The 23,447-nt window shown below is 44.2% G+C and overlaps 1 pseudogene; it reads left to right on the top strand.

Annotated features, from left to right (window-relative positions):
• Positions 1-235: 235 nt before the first annotated feature.
• LOC132867077 (endonuclease domain-containing 1 protein-like) lies at positions 236-3,617 on the top strand (annotated as a pseudogene).
• The last annotated feature ends 19,830 nt before the right edge of the window (positions 3,618-23,447 follow it).

The raw sequence follows: 23,447 nt of genomic DNA, 5'->3' as shown, positions 1-23,447 counted from the left end.
GTCCAAAGACATGCAGGCTAGGTTAATTGGTGGCTCTAAATTGACCATAGGTGTGAGTGTGAATGTTTGTTTGTCTCTATGTGTCAGCCCTGCAATGATCTGGCGACTTGTCCAGGGGGTACCCTGCCTCTCGCCCATAGTCAGCTGGGACAGGCTCCAGCTTGCCTGCGACCCTGTAGAACAGGATAAGTAGCTACAGATGATGGATGGATAGAAAGATTTATTCCTTGATTGTTGGCATGCAACGTTGCCATTTCACAAGGTACATGGCAGCCTCTTCTGAGGGGAGGGGCTTTGGAGGCAACAGAGCAGAGTGGAGAGAGACAGGTTGGGACATGGAGGTTATACTTGTTTATATTTTCAAGCTACATCCACTGTCTTCTCAATCAGATTGTGCAGCTTTAACCTTGTCTTCAGGAACTTGAAAGCAAAAGAATTGACAGAACTTGACTGCCTCCAAAACTTTACACCATGATCATTTTGGCTCTGTTCATCTTCATGACCCTGGCAGAAGTGCCCATTTGGGCAGAAGTTGTTAATAATTTTAACGGGTGCCATGAGTTCTTTTATGAGCGCACTGAACCACAGGGAATGGATCAAAATGCCAAGAAAATCTGCCAAAAATATGACTATGGTGGGTATTTCTATGCTTCACTTTACTCAACATACCACAAGATTCCTGTGTACAGTGCCTACACTCTTGATAACAACTGCCGCAGCCAGGATGGACGAAAAAGCGGCAACTGGTTCATTGAACCTCAGGTAAGATGTTTTTCTTCTTTGGAGAGTGAGAAGGATCAATTCTGAAAAATATGCAATATACACCACTGCTTAACTGAAAATTCAAGTCTAAGTATCCACCCTTTTTTTAACCTTATTTTCAATTCCTTGCCCTTGACAAATTTGCAGGTTTAACAAACTCTGAGCTGAACCCTGAACTCTGAGTCTGTGAACCCTGAGTTGGGAAACACTGTGTTTTTGGTTCCAGAATAGCTGCTCTGAGTTAGTTCATTTACTTCCATTCTACAGAAATGAAGCCTACACAGCAAATTCCCCAGTGTTGAATTAACACTTTCAGAGTTAATTTGTGTCCAATTGGACCTATATAAACACAGTAGGGTGTTAAATAAACACTCTGGGTGTTAATTCAACACTGGGGATTTTGCTGTGTAAATACCTGTGCCATGTTGTTGCTAAACCTTTGGTGGCTTCACTTTTTATAGATGAGCTCTAAAACGCAAATGCAAACACTCAGTGCACAGGGTGACACTTCCACATGTTAGCATTTCCATCATATGATTACTTTGAAATTAGAGGGAAGGTGAATGAAAAGGTGAAAAGAGTAAAAAGACTTGAATATCAGATAAGAGGAAACCTGTATTTAATAAAAGAAGAAATCAGTCCGGGTGGTGTAGTGGTTAGTGCTGTTGCCTCACAGCAAGAAGATCCGGGTTCGAGCCCCGTGGCCGGCGAGGGCCTTTCTCTGTGGAGTTTGCATGTTCTCCCTGTGTCCGCGTGGGTTTCCTCCGGCTGCTCCGGTTTCCCCCAAAGACATGCAGGTTAGGTTAACTGGTGACTCTAAATTGACCGTGAGTGTGAATGGTTGTCTATGTGTCAGCCCTGTGATGACCTGGCGAATTGTCCAGGGTGTATCCTGCCTTTCGCCCATAGTCAGCTGGGATAGGCTCCAGCTTGCCTGCGACCCTGTAGAACAGGACAAAGCGGCTACAGATGATGAGATGAGAAATCAGTCCTTTTAAATGTCATTGAGCCACTAAACAAAAAGCTTCACTGATTGACGAAAATATAGTAGTCAAATTATTTATTACAGATGAACAGAATTTGTCTATTCATTTGTTGGTTAATTTATTTATTTTATTTTGTTCAGCTTTCAGGCATCTCAGATGACTCAATGCAACCAGAGAGCAAATATAACAGAGATTTGATCAAGTCCAGTCAAGCTCTGAATGATGATTACAGCAACACGGGCTACGACAGAGGACACCTCAACCCCAACAGTTTCCAGTGTGGGGATGGCCGTAAGGCTACGTTCACCCTCACCAACAGTGCACCTATGGATGCCTGCTTCAACCGTGTCCACTGGAAACAATGGGAGCAAGAGGTCAGGAGGACTTTAAGTGCCCTGTCTTCTGTGGGAACTGCCTACCTGGTAACAGGAACTGTACCTTCAAAAGATTATAAAATTCCAAGACAAGGGGTATTTGATGAATCTGGCACAAGAGATTTTGACAGAGTCACTGTTCCTACACATGTCTGGACAGCTGTCTGTTATAAGAATGATGCTGATGATGAGTTGTCCTTTTCGTTTGGCTACATAGGGCAAAATCAACCTGACAGCAGCATAAGCGTAATGACCAAAACTTAATCAACAGCTGTCTTCTCTTTATCATACAGATGTAAAAATTTTCCAAGATGACTGTTTTTCTAACAAACGTAAATCTGAGGAAACCATCAAGTATCTTTATAAGCATATCCAGCTGCCCTTTAGTGACAAACTGGAAATGTCTGATGATGTTCAGAATAAGCTTCATACTGCCATAAGCCAGTCTGACACTGAAGGCAGCGTGCCTTTAAAGAGGCCAAGGCTAACAGGTGTGATAATACATGAGACTTTCAACAGCCTGGAGACTTGGTTTGAAAAGATAGAGGGCATGAAATATGTGTCTGGGTCGACTTGTGTACTGTCCCAACAATTTACTGGGCCCATTAAGAGTCTAAGTAGCACAGGGATTCAAAGAAGAGACACCGCTGATGATTCTCAAGAGCTAGTTTGTAGTCTCGTTTCAGAGGAGGTACCGGGCTGTACTACCTCTTGCCTGTACAAGGAGGAGGCTAGAGGTTATTATTGCTACGATAAAGTTGAAGAGAAATTGTGTTCTCCTGAGTATTCCATAATAACAGTTAGTGGGAAGACGTGTAACAGTGACAACACCTGTGGAAAACACGGGTATGACTACTACTGGTGCTGGGTAGATGATTCATGGGACTACTGCAGTCCCCCCTTACCAATGGGCAGTGGAAAGGGAGGGAATTCTTGCCGTTCCAACCACAACTGTGCCTTTTATGGGTATGGTTACACCTGGTGTTACACTGATTACAATGATAACTGGGACTACTGCTGCAAGATTAGTGATGATAATCTTTCAGCTCTAAATGGCAAGACCTGTAAGCCTGACCATCCATGTGGTTACCACGATTATAATTACCTTTGGTGCTATACCACAGATGGGTCTTGGGAATACTGCTGTACCCAGTGACCCGCCCACACACAAACCCACACCGACAGTGCACGCATGTTATAAAACAGGTGTATATATAAACATACACCGATTAACCATAACATTATGACCACTGACAGGTGAAGTGAATAACATTGATTATCTCATTACAATGGCACCTGTTAAGGGGTGGGATATATTAGACAGCAAGAGAACAGTCAGTTTTTGAAGTTGATGGTTCCGTCTCAGAAACTGGTCTCTTATTTGGGACATTATGGTCAAAAAATACATTTTCTAATTTTACTTTTTTTTTGCATTCATCTAACACTCTGTTTCTTCTGTCATGTTTAATAAGAATAAAGATAGTACCTTGCTTTATCTGGCCTCCAGTGTGGAAAATTCTTTTGATTACAATTCAAATGCTTTTGTAAAATTTATTTTCATATAAAATAACTCCATCATGAAGAATTAAAGCCCCTCCTTCACGGATGAGTGAAAATATTGAATAAATTTCTTCTTTTTGATTGCTTGGGTAAAAAAAATGCCAAGTTATGATGACTGAATTGATTATTCACTTAAATATGAATAATATGATACATTTTCAGGGCTCGAAATTTGTATATTTTTTCACCAGCCAGCCGGACTAGTTACCTTCCAAAGTAACTAGCCAAACAGAAAATCTACTCGCCAAAATTTATTCATGTATGAATTTTACTCAGGGGTGAAAGTAACTTTTATTGCTTGCCGTTACTATTATTTTGAGTCATAGTGTGCGCGCGTGTCATCCACCTGTATCAGTTTTTGATTATAAATAAAATTGCAAACATCATTTCAACAACACAATCATTTTAATAACATTTTTTTAGCTGAACAGTTGAAAACTAACTTTTCATTTTAGACATTCAGTCTACTAAAACACTTTGGATGCCAGCTGCGCACGTTGGCGCAAGATGGTTAAGCAGTGGGCTCCGCGCACTATCTCGCACGCTGTCTGTCGAGTGAAACACGGAAGGAATTCACTTCAGACAGAATTCAGAGACAGGTCAGAACGAGTTATATGCAATGTATATTGAGGAAAACATGTTGCTTTTGGTAAATTGACGTTAGCAGGTGTGTTGTTATGCTGAAAGTGCATTTTTTTTAAGAGACAGTATATTTTTCTTTCCGGTACGGCCAAATCTTTTAGTGGTACGCCGGACCAACCAGGACCAGCTTACTTTCACCCCTGATTTTACTTTTGTCAAAAATAACACAGAAGAGAGTAGTTACCATTGTTCATGACTAATGTGCATTTATTTCAAGAACCGGAGTATTTTGATACTGTTGTTAAATACATAAATGAGAACAACACAGAGCACCATAATATAATATCAACAAATAATAACCTATTGGGGCGGCACGGTGGTGTAGTGGTTAGCGCTGTCGCCTCACAGCAAGAAGGTCCGGTTTCGAGCCCCGTGGCTGGCAAGGGTCTTTTTTGTGCGGAGTTTGCATGTTCTCCCCGTGTCTGCGTGGGTTTCCTCCGGGTGCTCCGGTTTTCCCCACAGTCCAAAGACATGCAGGTTAGGTTAACTGGTGACTCTAAATTGACCGTAGGTGTGAATGTGAGTGTGAATGGTTGTCTGTGTCTATGTGTCAGCCCTGTGATAACCTGGCGACTTGTCCAGGGTGTACCCCGCCTCTCGCCCGTAGTCAGCTGGGATAGGCTCCAGCTTGCCTGCGACCCTGTAGAACAGGATAAAGCGGCTAGAGATAATGAGATGAATGAATAATATATTGGACATTTTTCCCCATCAGCGGGGGGTCTGCAGGTTGGGATGTCTGTAAACCAATCAGGATACTCTTTATCTAGCATGTGCTACATGAACAGGCACACACGCAGCCTCCCTCGTGCATTCCGTCATATGCGCGATGCAGACATTAATGTTGTGCGTGCACGCTCTTGCTCGCTTGCTCTAGATTCCGGGAGATATTCTCCAATTTGCGGGCATCAGGGAGCCACTATTAATATGCGGGAGACTCCCGGAACTTCCGGGAGACTTGGGATGTCTGTTATATGCATGCGCAGTAGTGAAAAAAACCACAGCCTGACCGTCCTGCCGATAAACACAGCGATTAACACAGACACGGCACGCGCTTAATATGTGGTGGCTTTAGTTGACGGTGTGTCTGAATCTTCGCTTCATATATCTTTTTTATTTTCAACTAGCCAGCCGGGCTGGCGAGTGACAGGAATTACTCACCAAATGACAAATTAATTCGCCTCGGGCGACTGGACCACCACAAATTTCGAGCCCTGATTTTGGATATTTGATATGGCAAAATAGGACACAATGGAAAAATCAAGAACACACTGGAAAGATGAGAATAACGGCGGTGGTAAAAGAACAGCGACTGCACCGGCTGAAGGTCGCGCGGGTCTCTGCTGCGGCGTGTGAGCAACGGGACATCACTACCGCACCGGACGGAGTGGGGGCGGGGCAAAATGACTGGCCGTAGATTCTATCAAAAGTTTGATCTAAATTGACCATGGTTGCAAAATATTGGCCAAAAATATGCAAACACTATGAAATATGAAAGTAAGATGAAAAAGAGACATTCTGTTGCCTTATACTGCAAGACTAAAACAAAACTATCAAAACTCACCTTTTCAGTGATGACGTCCGAACAGATCACTCGCGTAACAGAAAGACTGCAAATGGAAGCACGATCAACTTCTAACTGTTGGAGTGGAAAATTCCATTCTACACATGCAAATTGTTAATGTGTGTCCTTCCCCGCACACAAATAACACGCTACGGTAAAAAATAGACCACAACTCATTTTATAGCTCAGAAATTCATACAAGACCAGCTAACATCGTAACATATCCTGTAAGAAACATATTCTAGACCTAACTTTCAGCTTTCGTTTTAAAAAACAAAATCGCAGATTTATAACTAAATTTTTATATGGCGTAGTGATTGTAAGTTACTACTTTTGGTGAGGTAGTGCCCTTGACCCTGAGGCTTTCCGTTTAGATCAAAACACACGATCGTATTGGTTTTGGGTATGCGAAAAATGGAGTTACGACGGTGATGAAATATTTTGCATGATGTTTTATTACGGTTATGATTATTCTGTGAGCGCACCAATCCTGAGGTGTATAAAGTTACAACTTAAAATACAATTAGTGATAACTGTAGACTTTTCAGTGGACTACAACCTTTTTAAAGAAAGAAAGCACAACTTTATTCATCACACACTTGTGAAATTTCCTCTCTGCATTTAACCCATCTAAAGCAGTGAACACACACATGAGCAATGAGCACACACACATACCCAGAGCAGTGGGCAGCCATGCTAACAGCGCCCGGGGAGCAATCAGGAGTTAATAGGTGCCTCACTCAAGGGCACCCTGTCCCATATTAACCTAACTGCATGTCTTTGAACTGTGGGAGAAATGGGAGCACCCAGAGGAAACCCACGCAGACATGGGGAGAATATGCAAACTCCACACAGAAAGGCCCTCGCCAGCCACTGGGCTCGAACCCAGAACCTTCTTGTTGTGAGGAGACCATGCTAACCACTACACCACCGTGCCGCCCGGAATTTTAAGGGAATGCGATGTAGTCAACCATTTATCATGTCCCAGATCAAGCTGCCATTTTTTCACAAGTTTGCAGAATTTTTGCCAAATTCTGAATAGAGTATTCACATCAAAGATTTAGTTTTATCTGTATTATTTCTTTCATCATTTTATTTCAAATTAAAACCAACATCACCATTCAAAACCATATAGTTTATTGATTTAGTATATTTAGTGGGGTACCCCATTCTTGTGTTGTTCCTGGGTGTCAGAAGGGGGGTCGGCCTTGCAGCTTCCTCTTGGCTGTCACTGCACTGCGTCATGCGTCTCCGTTGTGGGGAGCCTTCTTCTCCTAGGCCAGCTTGGTTTTGGATTATCATCGGTGCTTCGGTAACAAGTCTTTTTCTAGGTAAGGTTGTTGGCCTTATGCAAATCCATTTAACCTCTGCGAGATGGGTTGGCGGAACTGCTAATTAGTACCTCCCTGGCGTCTTAAGCCCCCCGAAGGTTACAGGTCTCCCATGCACCAGACCCGGGCAGACAAACCAGGTTGGAACAAGCTGCTACACCTCGACAAGGTTACACAGTTCCTTATCCTGGTGGGGTGCAGGCCCCCAGGATCGCAGCAGCCAGGATCGAAGCAGGACGATGTACCAGGCAGAGAGAACCTTCCTTGTGCTCCCTCAACCAACTAGTGATAGGAGGTAGTATATTTCCCCACAAGAGGATACACAAGGCCACTTGGAGATCCCCAGACCACGCCACAGAGAACCAGATTGACCATGTCTGCATCAGCCGGAAGTTTAGGCGATCATTGCAGGATGTAAAAGTGATGCGAGGGGCCGATGTGCCATCCGACCACCACCTCCTTGCGATGTCAGTCAGACTTAGGTTGAAGAGGCACAAGTCAAACAGAACCACCAAACCCTGCAAAAGATTCAACGTGGGCCTGCTCAAGAGCGTAGATGTCCAGACATCCTTCCAGCTGAACCTATCGAATAGGTTTCAAGCTCTACAAAACCACCTAGAGAGCGAAGACATGGACATTGAGGCACAGTGGCAACACATCAAGGATATTTGGCTGGGCACATGTGAAGAGGTACTTGGCAGGAAGAAAGCAGAACACAAAGAGTGGATCTCTGCCTACACCCTACAGAGACTGGAGGAGAGGAAAGAGAGGAAGGCAGTACTCAACATGAGCCACACACGATCAGCCAAGGAAAGGGCACAGGAAGAGTACACTGCTGCTGACAAGCAAGTGAAAAAGAGCATCAGAAAGGACAAGAAAGATTACATCGACAGTCTGGCCAAAAGGGCAGAGGAAGCAGCAGGACAGGGAAAACTCAGAGAACTGTACCAGGTGACAAAACAGCTGGCAGGAAAGTTTCAACAGACAGACAAGCCGATCAAGGATAAACAGGGAAACCCACTCACAATAACTGAGGAGCAACTCAGGAGATGGGCAGAACACTTCAGGGAGCTGTTAAACCGATCAGCCCCTGACGCACCACCGGACATTCCACCAGCAGAGGCAGACCTGCCAATTAACTGTGAGAAACCCACGAAGGCAGAGATCAGGAAAGCGATCAAGTCCCTCAAGAATGGGAAAGCAGCAGGACCAGATGAGGTACCAGCAGAAGCCATCAAGGCTGACATGGAGACGGCGGTCAGCGTGCTGCACAGCCTCTTCAACAAGATCTGGGAAGAAGAACGAGTACCAGCGGAGTGGAAGGAGGGTATACTCATCAAGCTTCCGAAGAAAGGAGACCTTGGGGACTGTAGCAACTACAGAGGAATCATGCTCCTCTCAGTACCAGGGAAAGTCCTTAACAGAGTTCTTTTGGAGAGAATGAAGGAGGCAGTAGATGACAGGCTCCGAGACCAGCAGGCAGGTTTTCATAAGAACAGGTCTTGTGTTGACCAGATAGCCACCCTGCGCATCATAGTGGAGCAGTCACTGGAGTGGAACTCCCCCCTCTACATTAACTTTATAGACTTTGAAAAGGCTTTTGACAGTATGGATAGGGAGACACTATGGAAGCTAATGAGGCACTATGGGGTACCCCAGAAGATCATCTCCATAATCAAGGGAACATACAAGGACATGACATGTAGAGTATCCCATGCAGGACAACTGTCAGACAGTTTTGAAGTAAAGACAGGAGTACGGCAAGGATGTCTACTGTCACCTTTCCTGTTCATCCTGGCAATAGACTGGATCATGAGGACTACCACAGAGGGAAGGAACAACGGAATACAGTGGCTACAGGGGAGACAGCTAGACGATCTGGACTTTGCTGACGACCTAGCACTCCTTTCGCACTACCACAGTCAGATGCAGGACAAAACTATCCGCTTGGACTCAACATCTGCCAGAGTGGGACATAAGATCAACAAGAAGAAAACAGAAGTCCTAAAGGTCAACGACACCACTAACATCCCCATTACAGTAGGTGGAGAGACAATCAAGGAGGTGGAGTCCTTTGTGTACCTGGGAAGTGTGATGGACCAACAGGGTGACACAGAACAGGATGTCACAGCCAGGATTGGCAAGGCAAGAGCAGCCTTTGTCATGCTGAAGAACATCTGGGCCTCCAGGGAAATCCACATCGACACCAAGGTGTGCATCTTTAACTCCAACGTCAAGTCAGTCTTGCTATACGGATCAGAGACATGGAGGATGAACAAGACAACACAACACAAGATACAAACATTCGTCAACAACTGCCTCAGATGCATCTTCAACATCAGGTGGCCAGAGAAGGTCAGAAAGGAAGAGCTGTGGTGTAGGGCAGGACAGGAACCTGTTGTCAAACACATCCTGAGAAGGGAATGGGGGTGGATTGGTCATACCCTCAGAAAGTCAGCTGACGGTACCACCAGACAGGCACTGACCTGGAACCCCCAAGGCAAGAGAAGGAGGGGCCGCCCTAGAAACTCTTGGAGGCGAGACACGGAGCGGGAGCTGATTGGACTGGGGATGCGTTGGGAAGTTCTGGAGAGGGAAGCCCAGAACCGAGCTGGATGAAGGAAGATCATCGGTGGCCTATGCTCCGCATGGATCCAAGGGCCCAAGTAAGTAAGTAAGTGGGGTACCCCCACAGTACCCAGTTTCTGAGACAGACCCTGAGGTGCTGGAAGCAGGAAAAATGGGCAAGCGTAAGATCTGAGTGACTTTGACAAGGGCCAAATTGTGATGGCTAGATGACTGGGTCTGAGCAGCTCTCAAATGACACATCCTGTGGGGTGTTCCTGGTATGCAGTGGTTAGTACTGAACAAAAGTGGCGTTGGAGTTGGCTTTGCCGTCAAGAACACGCTGCTTCGCATGATTGAATACCCCTCAGGTGGTTGTGAGCGCACACTCATCTTGCGCCTGTCTACAACAGCCGGCCCTGTGAATCTTGTGTGTATCTATGCGCCAACCCTGCGAGGTTCTTCTGAAGTCAAAGACCATTTCTATGAACTTTTGGATCGCATAGTACAGCAAGCCCCCTCGACTGATCACCTCTATCTCCTCGGAGACTTTAATGCTAGAGTGGGAGCTGACCGAGAATCCTGTCCAACTGTGCTGGGTCACCATGGCATTGGAAAGATGAATGAGAATGGCCAAAGGCTTCTAGAGCTGTGCTGTTACCATGGCCTGTGCATTACGAACACCTTTTTCCAGAACAAGGCTTGCCATAAAGCATCCTGGAGACATCCAAGGTCAGGCCATTGGCATCAACTGGACATGGTCATTACTAGGCACAGCTCTCTCAACAGTGTACAGAACACCAGAGCGTACCACAGGATTGGCTGCGATACCGACCACTCACTCATAGCCTCAAAGATAAACCTTCGGCCTAAGAAACTCCACCTCTCTAGGAAGAACTGCCAGCCTCGGATTAACACCTGCTATGCTGCCATTCCAGCCAAAAACCAAGAGTTCATGCAACGTCTCGTGGAGTTGCTGCCAAATACCCATGCAGAGAATGCTGCAGACAGGGGGAACTTCCTTTGAAGTGCCACTCATGATGCTGCTGCCCAGACTTATGGCAAGAAAGAACGGATGAATGCAGATTGGTTTGAAGCCAACATTTCGCAACTGGACCCTGTCATCGACACCAAGAGGAAGGCTCACATCAACTACAAGCAAGATCCCAGTCAGAGAAATCTACTGGCATTCAGGGCTGCACGCAAGCAAGCCCAGCAAACTGCTCATCGATGTGCTAATGACTACGGGTGCCAACTGGCAAGCAGCATCCAACAAGCATCTGATACTGGTAACATCAGGGCAATGTATGAAGCAATAAAACAACCAACCAACCAAAGAAGACTGCACCTCTGAAATCCAAGACTCGTTTAACAATCACTGACAAGACCAAGCAGATGAGGTAATGGGTTCAGCACTACCTGGACCTCTACACCAGAGATAGATGCCATTGAGTGCCTCGCTGTCTTAGAAGAACTGGACACCGAATCCTCAGTAGAAGAACTTGCCAAAGCCATCGACGCCTTGAAAAGTGGGAAGTCACCAGGAGAGGACGCCATACCACCTGAGATCATCAAATGCGGAAAACAGGCCCTGCTGGAACCACTGTATGAGCTGCTCCTCCTCTGCTGGAGAGAAGGCAAGGTGCCACAACACATGTGAAATGCCAAGATTGTCACTCTGTATAAAAATGAAGTGACCGCAGTGACTGCAATAACTACAGAGCAATTTCACTGCTAAGCATCATTGGCAAAGTCTTTGCTAGGGTGGGAGTCAGCCGACTACAAGTTCTCACCAACCGTATCCACCCTGAGTCCCAATGTGCCTTAAGTGCTCAGAGATCAACAGTGGACATGATCATTTCTGTTCGACAACTCCAAGAGAAGTGCCAGGAACAACAGATGCCACTGTATGTTGTATTCATTGATCTCACCAAAGCCTTTGACTTAGTGAGCAGAAGAGATCTTTTCCAACTCCTAAGCAAAACTAGCTGCCCTCCACAGTTGCTCAGCATCATTGCCTCCTTTCATGATGACATGCTGGGTGTAGTCAGCTACGATGGAGAGACCTCAGAGCCCTTTGCTATCAAGAGTGGCATCAAACAAGGATGCGTTTTAGCACTGACTCTGTTTAGTATCTTCTTTTCCCTACTGCTGAACTTTGCATTCAAAAACTCCACAGAAGGCATCCACCTGCATACCAGAAGCGACGGGAAGCTATTCAACTTGGCCAGACTACAAGCAAAGACAAAGGTCTGCACCATCCTCATCAGAGAACTGCTCTTTGCAGATGACGCAGTTCTGATCGCTCACTCTGAAGACGACCTCCAACAGCTGATTGATCAGTTCTCCACTGCCTGCAAGAAATTTGGTCTAACCATCAGCATTAAGAAGACGAAAGTCATGGGTCTGGATGTTCTAACTCCTCCATTCATCAACATTGATGACCAAATGCTCAAGGTCACCAGCAGCTTCACCTACTTGAGCACCACTGTCAGCTGCAACCTGTCACTCGACAACGAGTTGGACAAACGAATCACCAAGACTGCTGGTGTCATGGCCAAGCTCAACAAAATAATATGGAGCAACAACTATCTGACTAGTAACACCAAAGTCAAAGTACACAAGACCTATGTCCTCAGTACTTTTCTTTACGGCAGTGAAACATGGACAATCTACGGCAGGCAAGAAAACTGCCTGGAAAGCATCCACCTCCACTGTCTTGGACGTATACTTGGCATCACATGGTGTGACAAGGTCACCATCACCCCTGTGCTGAAGCATGCTGGCTGCCTCAGTATGCATCTCACCCTTTGTCAGAGAAGGCTTTGCTGGATTGGACATGTGCGCCCTATGCAAGATGGCCACATTCCCAAAGACCTGCTGTATGGGGAACTTGCGTCGGGGCAACGCTCAGTGGGCTGTCCAGTTCTCCGCTTCAAAGATGGATGTAAGTGTGACATGAAGCTGACTGACATCGACCCTGACAAGTGGGAACAGCTGTCTTGCGATAGGAGAAACTGGCGCCATGCAGTCTGCTCTGGAGTCAAGAGGGGAGAAGAGAGCCGCAACCAGCAGCTGAAGGACAAAAGGGGAAGTCAAAAGCAGAAGCAACAGGAGCGGGCCCTCAACCCACCATCCAACTCCATCTATGTCAACTGTGGAAGGGACTGCCATGCAAGAACTGGACTTCTGAGCCATTCTCGACCCTGCTCCCAACTAGACTGATGACCACCCAAGGCGCTACCATCATTTCTCGAGATGGACGGATGCCACACCATTTATGTTAACTTATTAATCTTAAAATCATTAATGTAAAATTTTGTAATATATACATATATGTATGTTTACATATTTACATGAATACATTATACCCTACTTTACCACTACCAGATATAAGTTTGATTACTATTAATTTATAATGTTCATTATACGAAAAAAATTCTCATAAAAGCATGACATCCTCCTATCCCCAAGAGGGGGGAGGATGAGGAGTCCATTCAGACGGACCAAAGAACACCGACACACAGCAATGGAAACACAACTAAGAGTACAGAATGCTTCTGTGGCAAAGTGTGCAAAAACCCACGTGGCCTGAAGATCCACCAGGCCAAGATGCGATGTGTGCAGACGGTACATGTGTTACAGTGCACAAGGAACAACCCTGGTGAGATGCAGGAGGAACTAGGCCTGGAGTCAACCCACAGTGCCCTGAACCTCCAAGTGACACAAGCCCCAAACCCACACAGAACATCAGAATGTCGGGTCAAGTGGCCCCAAGCCAACAAGGAGAAAGAGTGGGTCCAGTTCGACAACGATGCCGAGTTCATCTTGGAAGCAACAGCCAAGGGTGAAGTTGACCGATGCCTCCAGACAATGACCACCATCATCAGCAGCCTAGCAGCTGAGAGATTTGGGCTGGAGGAGAAGAGAGCAACGAAGCTCCGCTACACCATCAGCAACAGAGCGAATAAGATCCACCAGATTCGGCAGGAGCTGAAGAACCTGAGGAGACGGTTCAAGGAGGTAAGGGAAGAGGAGAGGAGACCTCTCACAGAGCTGCGTAACATCTTCCGCAAGAAGCTCATGACCTTAAGGAGAGCTGAGTGGCACAGGAGAAGGAGGAAAGAGAGGGCCAGGAAACGAACTGCCTTTATAGCGAACCCATTTGGGTTCACAAAACAGCTGCTTGGGTAGAAGCGTAGCAAACAGCTCTCATGCTCCAAAACTGAAGTCCACCAGTATCTCAGAGACACGTTCGGTGACGAATCCAGGGAGCAAGATCTAGGCCACTGCCAGTCTTTGATTGATCCACCTGCACCAACTCTGGACTTCAAGGGGAAGGAGCCTAGCTGGAAGGAGATCCAGGAGGTGATCAAGAAGGGTAGAGCAAGCTCAGCCCCAGGACCAAGTGGGGTACCTTATAAGGTATATAAGAACTGCCCGAAGTTACTCCACAGGCTCTGGAGGATCCTTAAAGTGATCTTGAGGAGGGGAAAAGTAGACTGATGACCAGCCAAGGTGCTACCATCATCTCTCGAGATGGATGGATGCCACACCATTTATCTTAAAAACTTATAATTTTAATATTAATAAGTTTAATATATATATATATATATATATATATATATATATATATATATATATATATATATATATATATATATATATATACACATGAATACAATATATTCTATTTTACCACTCCCATATATAAATTTGATTACTATTAATTTATAATATTTATTATACTAAAACCATGTCATAAATGCATGAAATCCTACGATTAAACACTAATACTTTTAACAATAACCAGAAATATAAACCTACATGCTGATTTTTTAAAGTAATTGCTAGAACTGCTTTATTCTAAAATTGTTACTACTATTTAAATACGTTACTATTAAATTAATGACTATTATGTAGGAGTCTTGGGATAAAATACTTACCACAGATACTTACTACACATCTACTGATGAAAATGTGGTGATGAATGTGAAGTGTTGAGGGTTATAACTCACTCAAAAATAATAAGAAAATTCTACTTCTGGTCTAGGACTGGGATGGGCCTCCTAATGAAAGCTCCTCAAGTTATTCATCAGGAGTCAATCGCTGCCTTCTACGGGGAGGGGCTTCTTCAACATTGTCTGCTTCATCCCTCCTCCTCCTTATCCCATGGCACTGGACATGACTCATCATACTGACAACAGGAACCAGCATATAAGGGGACAGGCCCAATGAAGGCAATGGGACAATCAAAGGGGGTGGGCTCCAGATGCAGAACGGGGTTCTCAAAGGGGAAGGGTTCCCTAAGGGGGACAGGGTGCTTAGAGGAGATGGGTTCCCAAAGGGGGATGGGGCGTTCAGAGGGGTGTTGGTCCTCAAATGGATATGGTTCCATTTAGGTGTCAGGTTCCTCAATGGGGTACAAATCCTCACAGGGGGAGGGTTCCTCAAAGGGGTCAGAATCCTAGTGGGGTTTGGGGTCCTCAAAGGGGCTGGAATCCAAAGGGGGGTCGGGGCCTGAATGGGGGTCGGGGTCCTCAAAGAGTTCGGGGCCTGAACGGGGGTTGGTTCCCTCAACTGGGACAGGGTCTGGTTCCCAAAAGGGGACAGGTTGAATAAAGGGGATGGGGTCCAGTTCCCTGAAGGGTAGGAGGTCATAACAGGGACTGGGTCCAGTTCCCGAAAGGGGACTGGTCCAATAGTGGGGACAGGGTCCCAAAAGGGGACAGGTTGTGTAAGGGGGATGGGGTCTTTTTTGGGTTCAATAAAGGGAATGGGGTCCAGTTCTCTGAAGGGGGAGGGGGTCCTCAATGGGGAAGGGGTCTGATTCCCAAAAGGGGACAGGTTGTGTAAGGGGGATGGGGTCCCTGTAGGGGTCCATAAAGGGGATGGGGTCTGGTTCACTGAAGGGGAGGGAGCCCTCAATGGGGACGGGGACTGGTTCCCAAAAGGGGACAGGTGCAATAAGGGGGACAGGGTCCCAAAAGGGGACAGGTTGTGTAAGGGGGAAGGGGTCCCTGTAGGGGTCCATAAAGGGGATGGGGTCTGGTTCGCTGAAGGGGAGGGAGCCCTCAATGGGGACGGGGTCTGGTTCCCAAAAGGGGACAGGTGCAATAAGGGGGACAGGGTCCCAAAAGGGGATAGGTTGCATAAGGGGGATGGGGTCCTTGTAGGGGTCCATAAAGGGGATGGGGTCCGGTTCCCTGTAGGGGAGGGGGTCCTCAAAATCACCTCAAACCCATGCTCATTCTCATCAGGCCTGTGGTCTTCATTCTTGTCTCTCTACTCTGTGCTGTTGTCAAGCTGACTGATAGGATACGTCCTTCCTGTGTTCATAGAGATGAAGAGACAGTGAGACACATCTGCATGTCTCATTAAATGAAACAGAAACCTTCTTTTTTCCAACAGAGTCTGTTTTGTACAGCAGGAAATCCTCACTCCAAACATCCTTTACACCAGATGCATTTACACAAGTGATGCTACTGCAAACTCAGAAACAAACAATTCGGGAATTTCAGCTTTTTTTCCTTCCTTTTATGAGAAATACATAAAGATGTGCAAAGACAATTCTGTACACAGAATCTGTAATAAACATTCTCTTCAGTTTTCTTCACCTGCTTGTGTGTTTTTTTTTAAATGATTAAACAGCATGATCGCCTTAATAAAACCATGAAAACATTTTTACACTTAGTTATCACACAGTGCAAATTTTGAAAACTGTTTTAATAAATGCTGCAGTGGAGTTCCTGCGAGCGGAGCCCCATAACAACAGAATGTGGATACATTAAGAAACCTATCGAGTTGTTTTCTGATGGTTTCGGTCCCGTGCGCGCCTGCGAGCATACCAGTGTTAGTAATTACCAGGCATACACACCGCCTAGTAGCCAATGTTAGACTACGTTCAGACTGCACCCTGAAACGACCCATATCCGATTTTTTTGCCCATATGCGACCTGTATCCGATTTGTTATTGACAATCTGAACGACACAGATCCGATTTTTTCACATGCGACCCAGGCCGCTTGGATATGTGGTCCTAAATCCGATGCATATCCGATATGCGTTGGGTAATCCCGCCTCTTTGGTGGAAAACAGCAACATTTGTACAGTTTTCAGAATTTAAATAGACTTTTATAGAATTGATCAAGCTAATGGTGGATTTGGTAGGGACCTGGATGTTGATCTGTTAGCCTGATTAAATAAAACAGTTTCTATAACTGATTTATGACTTAAACCATCCTGTATTACAAGATTATAAGATTGTTCTGGAAATTTCCAGTAATTTGACACCTTCGGTCTCATTAGTCTGCTGCCCACATTAATCAGATTATTGTGTGAGTTCCGCCGCCGCCACAAAAACCACATCGCCAGCTCTCGCCTCATCTCCATAGCAAACTGCACTGGTGTTTATGCACCTTGAGCCAGCGCTGAGAGAATTTGCAGAATTCAGCTGGCTATAAACAATCTAAATAAATATTTATAAAAATGTAGAAAAAGTTTATTAATATGACGAAATAAATATGTGCAAATTATTAAGCCTGAATTAAGAGTTTGGTAATACAGTGGCCGTATCCCAAATGACTGCCTACTGAAGCTCGAGTGCACTATATAGAGTTTAAAAATCCATTACTTCCTAGGAACATGTAGTGCACTTATATAGAAATTACAGAGACATTTAGGAGTCAACCCTCGTTATCAGGCTACACGTTTTCATTTCAGTTCAGAAACAAAAACACACACAAGACCTCACACTTTAACCAGATAATTAAACAAACAAACAAACAAACAAAAAAAGAAATCATTAAACTTGAAGAGTGCGCTTTTTTTTGTATACGTATTACGTAGATGTGCTTATTACGTGTCAATTTGCGCATGCAGGACACTTTTGGGTCGTTTTCCGTTCTTATTGGAGATCGCATACAAGTCTCAAATAATTGGTAATGTGAACGGCCTAACAAAAAAATCGTATTTCACAACAAATCGGATATGGGTCGTTTCAGGTTGCAGTCTGAACGTAGTGTTAGTAATTACCAGTCATACACACCGCCTAGTAGCCAATGTTAGTAATTACCAGTCATACACACCGCCTAGTGGCTAGTGTTATAGTAATTACCAGTCATACACACCACCTAGTAGCCAATGTTAGTAATTACCAGTCATACACACCGCCTAGTGGCCAGTGTTATAGTAATTACCAGTCATACACACCGCCTAGTAGCCAATGTTAGTAATTACCAGTCATACACACCGCCTAGTAGCCAATGTTAGTAATTACCAGTCAAACACACCACCTTAGCGGAGCTCTGGCCCACGCGAGTGATGCCCCATAGGCATAGTGTGGATACATAAAGAAACCCATCGAGTTGTTTTTTGATGGTTTCGGTCCTGTGTGTGCCTGCCACCACAGGAAACCCAACAACTAGTGAAGGGAGTAGTGAAGTTTGAAGTAGAGTAGTGGTCGGGACAGTATAGTAGTGAATAACTTGTCGCTGTTGTCACCCGACGTCACCGTGTGTCATGCAGTGTGTGTCACACACACACACACACATTTATATATATATATATATATATATATATATATATATATATATATATATATATATATATATATATATATATAAATGCCTGGCCGGTCAAGGGGGCATTTGCCCAATTCACAATCCCCCTTTCCCACATTATATATGTATATATCACAGGTGGCTTCTCCAGTGAGGAGAGGGAGGAAGATCCTCCTTAAAAATTCTAAGAATAAAAAGTTGAAATTGTCTTGACCAATTTAATGAATTGCTGTCCTTGAATATTACTATTTTACTGCCAAATACGACATGTACATTATATTCGTTTCTCTGGGTGAAATTACATTAGCACCCCCTATCGCTCGCTATTAGAAATTACTGCACGGAGGATCTTCCTCCCTTCGGCTCCCATTCACTCCGATTCAAACAGTCTCCGGCACTGGCGGCTCGTGGTTAACATAGACTTCAATGAGAGAGAGGAGGAAAATCCTCCTCTAAGAGGGTGGGACTAGCTAAGAGATCTGACAAGTGCTACAAAATATCAACCAATAGGCTGCAGCCCTAGTTGCGCAATGAACCAATAAGTAGAGGCCTTAGCTGCCTGGGGGGAGGGGTTATCTTATCAAACTTAACTTCTAGATCCGGTGACTCGGGCACTTCGGCAGTCAGAGTGAGAACGGCGAGGTGGAAGTGGATTGACTATGTTATAGATATTCTACGAATAAAGTAATGGAAACAGAGGACGTGGTGAATGTTTTGCTTGCAAAACCCTTCCATGGGCTGAGCTACAAACATGGCCGCCAGGTTTGCTTCGTTAAATACGGAAGATTTTGAGAGAATTTTGAAAGAGAAAGATGTGTTGAACACCTGAAAGTAATGTGTACAGCAGCTATAAAAAGTGTACACACCCCGTTAAAATGATAGGTTTTTCAACTATTATCAACTCAACCCGTGCGTGTAACTATAGCCGGTCCAGCAGGTGCGGTCGCATTGGGGCCCGTGACCTTCAACCAAGCATTCCTTCCTCCCTCACTTTTACAAAAGCCAGCCGCTACTGGTATATATATATATATATATATATATATATATATATATATATATATATATATGTTGAGCCCAAATTGCAAAATTAATCAATCAACTAAATAATGACATCCTAAATACAAAATAACAATTTAAAGAAACAAACACAAAATATACAAACATCCAAAATAATTTTCATTAACCAAAAACCCTTCAGTGCATAGTAAAATACATGTTTCCCCAACACCAGTAAAACACCCCCGTTAAAATAGTCCGTTCTACCAAACACCTGCGAAACCCCTCCATAACAAGCCAATGGTACAGTCCCTCGGTTTCTCACAACAAACAGGAAGTATGTGGAGTTCGCGTGATGAGTTACTGAAAACTGTTTTGTGTTATAAAAATGCTAGAACTAAATAAACTTGACGTTAGAAATAACCCGTTTATACTTGTGTTTCCTAGACCATAGACAATGTTTAACAGATGGGAGATGAAAATGCTTAGAAGTGTGTGATGCGTTTTACATATGAGTGGAGCCAAACAAATGCTACTAGAATGCCGGTAGGCCTTTCCCTGCACTCGGAACAAATGCTGCTCTCGTTAGAAACTATGGCAAACGGTGGAATACGAAATGCTAGAAAACCAGTAATATCCATACAGAAAACAATAATGGAAATGAAGTGCAACTCACAGCGACAGGTCAGCCAAGATGTTTGAACGTTGCTGGCAGATTGCTGCCTATATGCGCTGTGCACTTGCGTGAGAGGTGTGTGAGTGTGAATGAAGGTGTGTGTGCACGAGCGTCACGTCTCACTCCGTGACACACACACACACACACACACACACACACACACACACACACACATAAATATATCGTGAGCGATAATGGAGGTAACCGTAATGAAATATTAGATTCCTCCTGACTCTATCTTTGACAATTTAAGTAAAACGTACCTTTGTGCTTTTTTGTTTTGATGTGCTCCTGGATGTTTCTAGCGCCTCTGTTTCCATAATTGATCATATCTGAGCACAGAATACACAGAACCTTTCCCGGCACGTCCACTTTTCGGATATGTTCCGTCAGGCACGTCGTCACAGTTTGTGCCCCTATCTGCACGGTAACGCTACTATCGAGCCATGCCCATCGGAAACAGTTCTTTATCCCGTTCGATTTATCGATTTCCCTGGCACGATCCTCATTTTTGCAGTCCAAAACTTTCGCCATATTGGCGAAGTAACTTTGAAAACTAACCAAAATAACTAGAACTTAAGAAGTGATCAAAACCTTGTACGTGTAGCTTGTTTCTCCGTGAATTGTAGAAGTGAGATGAAACTAGTGCCAAAACGTTGGCGGAAATCGTTGTGAGTTGTCGTTAGCATAAATATTGAAGAAAGCAATGACAATTTCCGTTATCACAGCTGCAACTAATTTTGCGATGAGCGTTGCCGGAAGATGCTGGCGGTCAGTCGGTCGGTCCTGCCTGCTTGTGCCACCACAAGCCTCGCCTCGTGCCGACCCCTACACCCCCCCCCCCCCCCCCGAAATTTTCCCAACGGATTTACACGTTTCACAAAAATGACATTTTCAGCGGGAAAAACTCGGAATTCCGCAGATCCGCGGAAAATTCTCATCCCTGGTCATGTACTCGTGTGCCTGCCATCACAGGCAACCCAATCATGGCGGGAAAATCTCCATGCACGACATGCACGCATCATGCCTGAATTTTTATTTTGAATTATTTCTGATTCTTGATGTAAAAAAACCTGACTCATTCTCATCTCATTATCTCTAGTGACGTCAGCCCCATTGCCACCTCACAATGGCGAGCTTTTGCTAAAACCTTATTCTTTTGTTATCTGCCCTCAAAATTAACCCGAGGCCACGTTAAATTAATGTTCAACTCAACAATGAAACAAGCTTAGCCAGTGTCCCAATGGAAATGTTAGTGCAGTCAGCTGGCTAGTCAATGTTAGGAGATGTATCAGCTATCATTTAATTCAAACCCAGTAGGCCTGCCTTACTGTAATGCCAAGAATGAGGTCAAGTCTGCTCTGATGATATTTACTGATTCCTTGTTTTGTCTGGTCTTTGCCAGTTTTCTGGAAAGTAACATGGGAAATGGGGAAGGAAGAGTAGAAAGGAAAGCAATGGAGAGAGATGGATGTTATTCCAGGTGGATTGTGAAGGAAAGGGGGATAAAAGTGATGAAGTGGTAGAAATTGTGGCGGCACCAATGTAAGAAGGAGTTCTATCTATAAATCTATTTGTTATACTAATCTGTAAACGTTACTGTAGTACCACCATTGCATGTAGGTGACAAAACTGCACTTGTTCATTGTGTGAAGTTCTCTTTTATGTGTCACCGTTGTGTGATTTTGTGTTATGAAGTTTGCATGATGCCATGTCATGCCTGTTCGTTGTGTGAAATGATGAATATTCTTATTTTTAAACATACCGTTGAGTGTCACTATTGCTTGGCCCAGTGGCATGTTGGGTTACATCTAAAACTAAATAAAAAAGGAAACACAAAATAAAAAGTAAAATGCACCCATAAAGTCATTGTTGGTGATAAATTGTGTCACATTCATCTCATTATCTTAGGCAGAGCAGTGGGTTTAAAAACAGGCTGATGAATATATGGACTAGTTGAATGAGGACTTATTGTTGAGTCTCTAAAATAGTCATTGAATTAAGTGACTTTTGTAGGTAAAATTAGGTGTTTAACAACCTGTTAAAAATACACCAGAATGCAGGAAATGGCATCTAATTAATTAAACATTTTCTGGGGGAGGACCCCCGCCAGTGTGTCCCCCCCACATTAAAAATGCTTCTGACACCCCTGCCTATGATCAGGTGAAGGAGCACAGAATTTACTGCGATTGGTTTCAAATGCATTTTATTGTGATGAATTGATTATTATCCACGAATCCATGAAAGGTTGGAGTTTTTTTTTTAAAGGAGTAAAATAAAATACATGCACGCAACACAGGTGTGATCAACACTACATTTGTGATCTGTCAGTCTGAATATCTGTGTAGTGACATCCAGTATTAATAATATTACTTATTGATGTGTGGTATTTTATCATAAAATCCAACCATTTTTTAAAGTTAATGTCTTTAATTCATAAATGCATAATGCTCACTCGTTTTTATGTGGCCCATGACATTAACCATTTCCTTTTTATTTGTTTTTATAGATTATCAGAGAAAGGTTCTGATGCGCCTAGATGAAATTGTGCAGAATTATCTGTAGGTACTTACCTCTTGCAAATATTTTATGTGTACATACATCACTTAATCTGACCATATAATAGTAAACATCGATTTCCTAATTTATCATTATATTTGCAGGCTCGCGCTGCTGTAGCTGCAACAACTAAGGAGACAACTACTGTACCAACCCACCATTCATCTGATTCAGAAACCAGAGACAGCTGTTTGCTCTTTCACTGCTAGAATTTCTATTATTGAATACTGGTTCACCATTAAATATTTTCTAGAGCCAGAACAAAAATAATGGTTGGCATGTGTGTAAATATTGCAGTCAGTCTCTGTAGGTTTTTATGCCATTTTAGTGTAATGTAATATCTGACCAGCGGCCATCATAAAAGTGCAGAATAATACCTTTAAGTTCCTTTGCATATTCATGATTACATTTGATTCAGGTAATGCATGTATTAATCTTCTATTTCATCATGTGAAACTACAACACATGACCTGTTATGATTGTCAATTGTACTAGTACATGCAGTTTTATATATATCTCATCTCATTATCTCTAGCCGCTTTATCCTTCTACAGGGTCGCAGGCAAGCTGGAGCCTATCCCAGCTGACTACGGGCGAAAGGTGGGGTACACCCTGGACAAGTCGCCAGGTCATCACAGGGCTGACACATAGACACAGACAACCATTCACACTCACATTCACACCTACGGTCAATTTAGAGTCACCAGTTAACCTAACCTGCATGTCTTTGGACTGTGGGGGAAACCGGAGCACCCGGAGGAAACCCACGCGGACACGGGGAGAACATGCAAACTCCACACAGAAAGGCCCTCGCCGGCCCCGGGGCTCGAACCCAGGACCTTCTTGCTGTGAGGCGACAGCGCTAACCATTACA

The sequence above is a fragment of the Neoarius graeffei genome, chromosome 19 (genome assembly GCF_027579695.1).
Source record: "Neoarius graeffei isolate fNeoGra1 chromosome 19, fNeoGra1.pri, whole genome shotgun sequence".
Lineage (NCBI taxonomy): Eukaryota > Metazoa > Chordata > Actinopteri > Siluriformes > Ariidae > Neoarius > Neoarius graeffei.
This window is presented reverse-complemented; position numbering and strand designations above follow the sequence as displayed.